Raw genomic sequence first — 10239 nt, 5'->3', positions numbered from 1 at the left:
AAGAAGCACAAGAAGAAGAGTAGACTCCATGAACACAAGCTCCTCATCTAAAGCAAATATGCAAATTGGGAAAGGATAAAGTTAGAAGAAGAAGAAGACTAGCTAGAAGAAGAAGAACAGGAAGAAGAAGAAGAATTGTTCTTCTCTTTATTTTTCTCCTCTCCTCTTCTTTATCTTCTTCTTCATGTTGTAACTAAGCTAGGTGAATAGGTCATTTTGGAGCTTAGTAAGGTTATTTTGTCATTTTGGAGGAAAATAAGCTAAGTCTATGTCATTTTGGAGCTAAACCAAGGTTATCATGCCATTTTTTACCTAAGTATGCTAAGTATGTCATAAATGAACTCAAGAAGCTATGTATAGGTTTTTTGAGCTAACCTAGGTAGTTATGCCATTTTTGAGCTAACTAAGCATATTTTGTCATTTTGGAGGAAAAAACGCTAAGTGTAGGTAATTTTAGAGCTAAGCTAGGTAAATAGGTCAGTTTGGAGCTTAGTAAGGTTATTTTGTCATTTTCGAGGAAAATAAGCTAAGTATATATCATTTTGGAGCTAAACCAAGGTTATGATGCCATTTTTTTTACCTAAGTATGCTAAGTATGTCATAAATGAACTGAAGAAGCTATGTATAGGTCTTTTTGAGCTAACCTAGGTAGTTATGCCATTTTTGAGCTAACTAAGCATATTTTGTCATTTTGGAGGAAAAAATGCTAAGTATAGGTCATTTAATAGCTATCCTAGGTAAAGTATGTCAGTTTGGAGCTAAATAAGGTTATTATGTCATTTTCAAGGAAAATAAGCTAAGTCTATGTCATTTTCGAGCTAAACCTAGGTTATTATGCCATTTTTACCCAAGTGAGCTAATTATGTCATAAATGAACTAGCTAAGCTAAGTATAGATCATTATTGAGCTATCCTAGGTAGTTATTGCATTTTAGCTAACTAAGCATATCAAGTCATTTTGGAGGAAAAAATGCTAAGTATAGGTCATTTTATAGCTATCCTAGGTAAAATATGTCATTAACCTAAGTAAGGTTGTTATGTCATTTTCAAGGAAAATAAGCTAAGTATAGGTCATTTTGGAGCTAAACCAAGGTTATTATGCGATTTTTTTACCTAAGTAAGCTAATTATGTCATAAGTGAACTAGGTAAGCTAAGTATATATCATTATTGAGTTATCCTTGGTAGTTATGGTTGTTTTTGAGCTAACTAAGCATATTAAGTCCTTTAGGAGGGAAAATGCTAAGTATAGGTCATCTTATAGCTATCCTAGGTAAATTATGTCAGTTTGGAGCTAAGTAAGGTTATGATGTCACTTGGGAAAACTTACCATCATCACGGAGGTGAAGGACCGGTTGGGTGTGCGCTAGTGCCAGACGGAGAAGGACCGGTCGGGGTTGTGCAATTGCGAGAAGGAGAAGGATCGGTTGATGCTTGTCGGGAGGCATACTGCACCAAAGATCATTTGCAATGTCTCGTTAGCACGATGCAACTGAAATGTGAATACTAGTAACTAATGAAACTCACCGTGTCCGCTTTACCAATCTGGGGCATCGGTGGAGGAGTTTGACCATTTTTCTCGCACACGAACTACCCATTTTGTTTTCACGAGTCAGTCATATTAGCTAATAATGAAACGAACATTACATGCATGATTTGGCTAATATGCAGGAGAAACTTACCATGAGAAGCTCATATAGGGCCCAGTGACCCGCGTCGTTCCGGTTCCTCTCCTCCTCCAGCATCCTAGTTGTCCTCTCCTCCAACTCCTTCTCCCTCTGTGCCGCCTTCCTGTTTGCCTCCGCCAGAAGCTCCTTGGCCCTAACCTCGATGGCAAGCTCCATTGGCCATGGACGGGGAATCATCTCAGGAAGAGAGCTCGTCTAGCGCTTCTTGATCTCCCAGAGAGTTCTAGGACACCGTATCAGTCCATCCCCAATGGCTGCTGAGTCATGTTTCCTCCCTTCACCAGATAGCATCATGAGCTCTGGATCAAAAGCACTCTGGCTCGGGTTTAAGTCATCCCCTTTCATCGCCTTCCCAAAGTCTCTGTACCTCCCAAGTTTGTTATGGGATGAGATGTTGGTGAAGCTCTCTGGATGATCGAGGTCAGACTCAGAGAATGCCTTGGCCTTCTTGACCGGGGCAGTATGGGCCATGGCATAGAGGTCGTACAGCGGTGGCACGTCCTTCTTGTTGTGTTTCGCCAAAAAGAGAGGAACAACATATTAGTTAAGGGCTCAAGCTAGCATGAAGAATGAAATTGCATGAATCGTTACGGGCTCAAACCACATACCCAGTGATCCCGTACTCAAACAGGTTGGATCTCCCTTGATGGTGTGGCACACCTTGCATTTGGGCACGCTCCCTAGCCTTGTTGTGTTCGGCTAGCCATTGGGGAGAGCACCACTCATCCACCAACGCCTCCCAACAGTCGATCATATCTGCACACCATCTCGGGGGCACCTAAGTTTGGCAACGAGAAATTTCAGCGCTACGCCTACGAATAGGTAACTAAGTATAAGGCCTTAAGAATAGGTAAATATACCTTCATGTACTTCTCCTTACTCAGATACTTGCCGCGACACTTCTTCTTGGCCCTCCTAATATTAGTTGAGGCATAGTAGTCTCGAACATCCTGCACCCTAGCCTTGTGCCGTAAGTTTTGACGTAGGCGCTTGCACTCGGCTTCAAGAACCCTAGCCGCCTCCTCCTCGTGTTCCTCAGTACACCTGTTGAAGGTCTGCAATCGAACAAGACAACACTGATTAGTACAATCACTAGGTACTGTTGATTTTTAATTCTGTAAAGGAGAAATTACCCAAAACCACCGCCTCACAATTTCGGCCACCGTCTCGCACAAGACACCGCCGACCCTCTCCTCCGGCAGGGCCAGTGTAGCCACGTACAGCTCCTAGCTCAGTGCTAGCTGTGGAACCTGACCCTCACCGGGCAACATGACCCACCCCGAGAAGTGGGGCCGGCAAAGCACATCAAGGACCTGGTTGGGCCTGCAGACACCATCGGCGTGTATCCAACCCCTGCAGTATGACAAGGCCAACACATTAGAAATTAAGTTGAAGAAACATGAAGGACGAAGGTTAAAAAAGAGTAAATGCACTTACTTCTCCCCGTTAGGTTGAATCAACCACCTCTGATCGCGGGTCGCTGGTAGGGCCGGGAGCTTCGTACTACCACGCAGGTAGACTTTCTTGCCTTGCTCAACCAGCTCGCCCTCGCTAAAACTATCGTCAGACTAGGTCTCCTCGCCATCAGCAAGGCCACTAGTCTCTGGAGTCACGTGGTACAAAGACTCTGGGACCCGAGTCTCGTGGGACGAAGACTCTGGGGCCTGAGTCTCCTGGGACGAAGGCTCGGCGACCCGAGGCTCATGGACCGGAGTCCGAGACGGGTCCAAGTCTGATGGGTCCACCTGAGACGGAGCACTCTGGTGGTCCGGAGAAATAGCTGGGGGTGGAGGCGAGGAAGGCACAACAGACTTCCTACCTCTCCTGCCGCCACATCCACCTCTAGCTGCACCGCTCCTCATCTTCCCTCGACCTCTCCCGGCCGAAGAAGAAGCGCCAGTCGGTGTCGTCATGCTATCTATGAGCGCTCTCCGAAGCTGCTAGGGTGCAATATAGCCACCCCTCCCAGCACGCGCCGAGGAAGGAGGCTCGGAGCGCTCTTGACCCGCGCCCACCATCTGTCAACACCTGCAATGACAAAGAGTAAACAAAATTAGTACAGCATAAACACAATAAAATATTTAAGTCTGTACCATCATCATGAACATAACAAAAAATTGAATACCTAATAACATGAACTGATTAATAATATATATATGTACATAATAATAATAATAATAATAATACATATGTCGGGGTCAGGGTGTCGGTGGTGTTGTGGCAGGGTCGGGGTGTCGAGGTAGGGTCGGGGTGTCGTGTCGGGGTGTCGAGGCGGGGTAGGGGTGTCGTGTCAGGGGCCGGGGTGTCAGTGGTGTCGTGTCAGGGTGTCGAGGCGGTCTCGGGGTGTCGTGTCGGGGGTCGGTGTGTCGGTGGTGTCTTGTCGGGGTGTGGCATTGTGTAATAATTTTATGGCCATTCATAGCCTCTTTGTTTTCTTCTTCTCCTCCACCTCCTCCTCTTCTTCTTATTCTTCTCCTAATTGTTTTTCAAAAACTAACCTAGAAACTAACCTAACTAACTAGTCTAAAGATAACTAACCTAGAAAATCAAACTAACTAACCTAGAAGCAGGTTTATATTTCCTCCAAATGATCTGCTGTTACTGTTGCAATATTAACTCGATATACAACCTAAATGGGTCAGACTAAGATTATCACAACCACAAGCTTTGCAAGAAAACTAACATAGAAGGTTGTCACATGAAAACTGACATAACAGACAGGTTCAAAAAAGCAAAAATGCTCTACAAGGATTTAAGGGATTATTAAGGGATCACTATGTCAAAATACACAAGTAAACTAACAACTTAAACAGGTTGCCAATTCCATACCAAACCAAGTTTTATGCATCAGAATTACCATGCGGAATTACACAATGAGGCCTAACTTAGGATGGAGTTTGGATATCACCACGCAGGAAACATATTTCTATATCTTTGCTATGTCACAATGAAGGTGGGACGGCTAGTAATAGCACTAGTTCGATTCAACCCAAATGGATTGAGCTTAATTGACTTGACAGATTACCACAACCGCAACACAATACACGTCACGCGGATTTGCAAAAAAATTAGCACAACAGATGGGTTCAAATCAAAACCGGCTACAGATTCTAACTCCAATCCCAGAACAAAGAGGCTAACCATGCAATCTACACCGGACACGGCAATTAAGGGACCACCAAGCCAAAATCTACGAGTAAACTAACATCCTAAACATTCTAGGCAGCCCAATCACAAACTAAAAGAAAAAATAGGGGGAGCTCACTGGAGTGGGTCGGTGGGGCACCGGGGCGGCGGGGTGTCGGGGCGGCTAGGGTGTCGGGACGGCGGGGTGCCTGGTTGTCGAGGCGGCGGGGCGCCGGGCCGGCGGGGGAAGCTCGGGCAGGGTGGCGGGTGGTGGACTGGTGCGGCTGGGCAGCAGGGGGTCAAGGGCGGTGAGGGCGGTGGGGGTTGGGAGCGGCAGTGAGGGCGAGGGCGGTGGGGGTTGGCGGCGGCAGGGGCGGGGCGAGGGCACGGGGACGACGTGGTGAGGGGAGAGAGAAGGAGGGGAGGAAGCTTTCAGGACGAGACTCTGCCGCCACGAGGCGGAACCTTGGCGGAACCAATCTAGGGCTCTGGCGGAGCTGTTCTGCCGGGGAAACTTCCCTCTGGGAGGGGGAAATCATCACCATCGTCATGACCAACGATCCTCTCATTGGGAAGGGGTCAATCTCCATCTCCATCAACATCTTCACCAACACCATCTCATCTCAAACCCTAGTTCATCTCTTCTATCCAATCTTTGTATCCAAACCTCAGATTGGTACATGTGGGTTGCTAGTTGATTACTCCTTGTAGTTGATGCTAGTTGGTTTACTTGGTGGAAGATTATATGTTCAAATCCATTAGGCATATTAATACCCCTCTGATTATGAACATGAATATGCTTTGTGAGTAGTTACGTTTGTTCCTCAGGACATGGGAGAAGTCTTGCTATTAGTAGTCATGTGAATTTGGTATTCGTTCGATATTTTGATGAGATGTATGTTGTTATCCCTCTAGTGGTGTCATGTGAACGTCAACTACATGACACTTCACCATTGTTTGGGCCTAGAGGGAGGCATTGGGAAGTAATAAGTAGATGATGGGTTGCTAGAGTGACAGAAGCTTAAACCCTAGTTTATGCATTACTTCGTAAGGGGCTGATTTGGATCCATATGTTTCATGCTATGGTTAGGTTTACCTTAATACTTTCGTTGTAGTTGCGGATGCTTGCAATGGGGGTTAATCATAAGTGGGATGCTTGTCCAACTAAGGACAGTACCCAAGCACTGGTCCACCCACATATCAAATTATCAAAGTACCGAACGTGAATCATATGAACGTGATGAAAACTAGCTTGACGATAACTCCCATGTGTCCTCGGGAGCGCTTTCCTTCATATAAGAGTTTGTCCAGGCTTGTCCTTTGCTACAAAAAGGATTGAGCCATCTTGCTGCACCTTATTTACTTTTATTACTTGCTACTCGTTATACCTTATCACAAAACTATCTGTTACCGATAATTTCAGTGCTTGCAGAGAATACCTTGCTGAAAACCGCTTATCATTTCCTTCTGCTCCTCGTTGGGTTCGACAGTTTTACTTATCGAAAAGGCTACAATAGATCCCCTACACTTGTGGGTCATCAAGACTCTTTTCTGGCGCTGTTGCCGGGGAGTGGAGCGCCTTTGGTAGGTGGAATTTGGTAAGGAAAAATTTATATAGTGTGCTGAAATTTATTGTCACTTGTTACTATGGAAAGTAATCCTTTGAGGGGCTTGTTCAGGGTATCTTCACCCTGACCGGTAGAGCAAATAGCTGTTCCTCAACCTACTGAAAATGTTTACATTGAAATTCCTTCGAGTATGATAGAGAAACTTCTAGCTAATCCTTTTGCAGGAGATGGAACATTACATCCTGACTTACACTTAATCTATGTGGATGAAGTTTGTGTATTTGGTAAGAGCCGCCATGAGCTCTCCTGTATCATTGCAGTGGCGCTTAAGCCGCCCCAGCTTCTGTTTGAGGGGAAGGAAACGACAATTTTTCTCCAAAATCAGGATGGCTGAGCCGGCATTGATGCTATCCGATAAGTGGATAATAGCCGAAATCCAGCACACCCAATGGGAAGTTAACTCGCCCTCATCCTGGATACAAGTGTCTAAATCAAGAATCGATAGAGGTTCCTTGCATGTGTCCTTGAAATTCGGAATAAAGTGTCTCTTCAACTCAGTCCACAATGTGATAGAGTTAGCTGGCAGCCCCTTTAACCAGGTGCGAGCCGGCCCATCGAACATCATGGTGAAATACTTAGCGCACACAACATCATTTACATCCAACATCTCCATGGCCAGCTCATAAATCTCAATCCAAGCCTCCGAGGGGTTGATCCGCTGTGTAATTAGGCACTTTACAGGGGCCCTTAAAATCCTTGGGCAGGCAATCATTATGCAAAGTCAGCACCAGGAATGGCACACCAAGGGTTCTAGATGTCATCGCGCTTCCATAGACACCGACGGGTTAAGCTACGGTTGCTGATGAGCCACTAACTGAGCTGCCAGCTCAGCCTCCCAACGGGCTCTGGCCTGGTCTACCAAAACCTGAGCATGATTATCTACATGTGGCAGGTTACGCCCACGAAGCTGGTTACGGCACCGCTCACTACTTGAAACTGACGGTGACTCAATATGCCGGCTATAACTCCGACTGGGGTGTGGAGTTGAATGAATCCGATCATGGCTGTTTGAGTAAGCCGCCTTCTGAGCCACAACTATTTGAAGAAGCTCCCCTGCCCTTCGTATCTCCATCGCTGCAGGAGACTCGCCTTCAACGAGAAGAGCCACCAGCCGTGATGCCTCAGCGATCATGTTGTCCAAAGGGTTAGAATAATGACCCAGTGGCGTCGATACTTGCTGAGGTGGGGTTAAATTCGAACACGGCGGGTCTATAACACGAGGTTGAGCCGTCACCCCGGTCATGGGTGCCTCGATAGCCTGATTTGTCTCGAGCGGATTAACTGGCCCAGCCCCAGGCGCGTTGAAAAGATTCCTTGCATCATACTCCAAAGGTAAACAAGTCTGGTGCCTGATACGTATCCTATGTATCCACTTCTCCAAACTCTTTTGACCTTGTTTTGGACTCTAATTACTTGCATGATTTGAATGGAACTAACCCGAACTGACGTTATTTTCAACAGAATTGCCATGGTGTTATTTTTGTGCAGAATAAAAATTTCTCGGAATGACCTGAAAATCAACGGAGATTTCTTCGGAATTAATAAAAATATTGGCGAAAGAATCAGCACCAGGGGGCCAACACCCTAGCCACAAGGGTGGGGGGTGCGCCCACCCCCCTAGGGCACACCCTCCGACCTTGTGGCCCCCTTGGACCTCCACTGACCTCAACTCCAACTCCATATAATCACTTTCGGGGAGAAAAAAAAATCAAGGAGAAGGATTCATCGTGTTTTACGATACAGAGCCGCCGCCAAGCCCTGTTCTTCCTCGGGAGGGTAGATCTAGAGTCCGTTCGGTGCTCCGGAGAGGGGAATCCGTCGCCATCGTCATCATCAACCAACCTCTATCACCAATTCCATGATGCTCACCACCGTTCGTTAGTAATTCCATCATAGCCTTGCTGGACCGTGATGGGTTGGATGAGATTTACCATGTAACCGAGTTAGTTTTGTTAGGGTTTGATCCCTATTATCCACTATGTTCTAAGATTGATGTTGCTATGACTTTGCTAAGCCTAATGCTTGTCACTAGGGCCTGAGTGCCATGATTTCAGATCTGAACCTATTATGTTTTCATGAATACATTTGTGTTCTTGATCCGATATTGTAAGTTATAGTCACCTACTACGTGTTATGATCTGGCAACCCCGGAGTGACAATAGTTAGGACCACTCCAGGTGATGACCGTAGTTTGAGGAGTTCATGTATTCACTAAGTCATTGGTGCGCGTTGGTCCTAAACAAACAGTTTTTTAACCATTTCCACGACGGCATTCGGAGCCGTCACCAAGTGAGTGTGGGCGATAGGGGGGGTCCTTCCCACATGACCCAGAAACCGTTGGGGATATGCCCTCCTGGCACACACGCTGAAAAAATGAGGTCGTGTGCGACCGACGAGCACTCAAATATAGAAATATGTACAGTAGTGCTAAAAAATACAATTATACAGGCGAAATCATTTCCGGTCATAACCGCACAGTCAGTCGCCACTAAACGTTTTCGTTCGTATATACATCCCACACAGTCACTACAAGGAAAACGTTTGCGCAAGGTGGCGTAACGCAAACAGTTTTGAAGAGAATGTCGTGTGTGATTGTTCATTGATCCAACATGGTTTATTCCTAGAAAGTGTGTGCGTTGCTTGAGGTCATCGCCCACGGTGGTTTCTCATTAACCGTTTGCAATAGGAAACCCAATTAGCAAGATAATTGTCCAATTAGCGGGCTAATTTCCTTATGATTAATAATACATTTACTAATCTAATTGACATTCATATTAAGCACATAATATATTCCATGTCCATATTAAGGAAGCAGGATTTCATTCAAATACATCAGAGTACAACATGATATAGCTTCAGCACTTAGCTACCCCATTACACAACTGCACCAGCAGCAAGTTTCACATGCAACATCTAGAACCTTTCGAAATTACCATCATAGATGGTACATAGAGAGATGCATCTCATCTGGAAAACTGCTGAAGCGGAAGGCGAATAATGAGCCTTCATTCATGTTGAAGGTCTTTGCAACTTTAGGCAGTGCCTGTGGATGATTGACCGTCCATCCTTCGACCTCTTCAGGAACACTTCAATATTGAACCGTGGCTGTTGTATGAAAACTTTCCTTGCCTCCTGACCACAGAGGTGGTTTGAGAGGTAATCATCAGTGAAGCCTGAAAACAAGGATGTACATAAATATCTTCTCTATATTGGAAATGGGGCAAAGGAATACAAAAAGGCAAGGTATAATAGTTAGTACCATCTTGTAAACCCCAGTGCTTCCCATTGTTTCCCTGCAACACATATAATGTAGTTAGTCATCAGGTTAAGTAAGGGTTCACATGCTATCAATAAATTATGTTGATGACAAATAAGCACATTATAGATTCATCAGATTAATTCAAGCCACATGGAAAACCCATTTATCCAAACCAAGCATGATTAAGAACTAGGAAATATAGAACTTGTATATGTTTCTCATGTATTAAGTGCAGCCAAATTCGATTTATTCCTCACATGGTATACAATAACAGAATGCAACCATAGCAATTGAACATCACATTGCAGAATTGAACCAAGCAGTTAACTAAATACCACAACAAATGAACTAAACGTTAACTGAGCACCACACTGCACAATATAACATACTCCTAATAGAAGATCAGACAGTTAAACAAACCAAGCATGCTTAACAACTTGGAAATATAGCAATTGTATATGTTTCTCATATATTTAGTACAACCAAATTCGATTTATTCCTCACATGGTATACAATAACAGAATGCAGCCACAACAATTGA

This window comes from Triticum urartu, chromosome 7A (genome assembly GCF_056163025.1).
Source record: "Triticum urartu cultivar PI428250 chromosome 7A, HENAU_Tu73, whole genome shotgun sequence".
NCBI classification, from domain to species: Eukaryota; Viridiplantae; Streptophyta; class Magnoliopsida; order Poales; family Poaceae; genus Triticum; species Triticum urartu.
Note: the sequence above shows the minus strand (reverse complement) of the source record.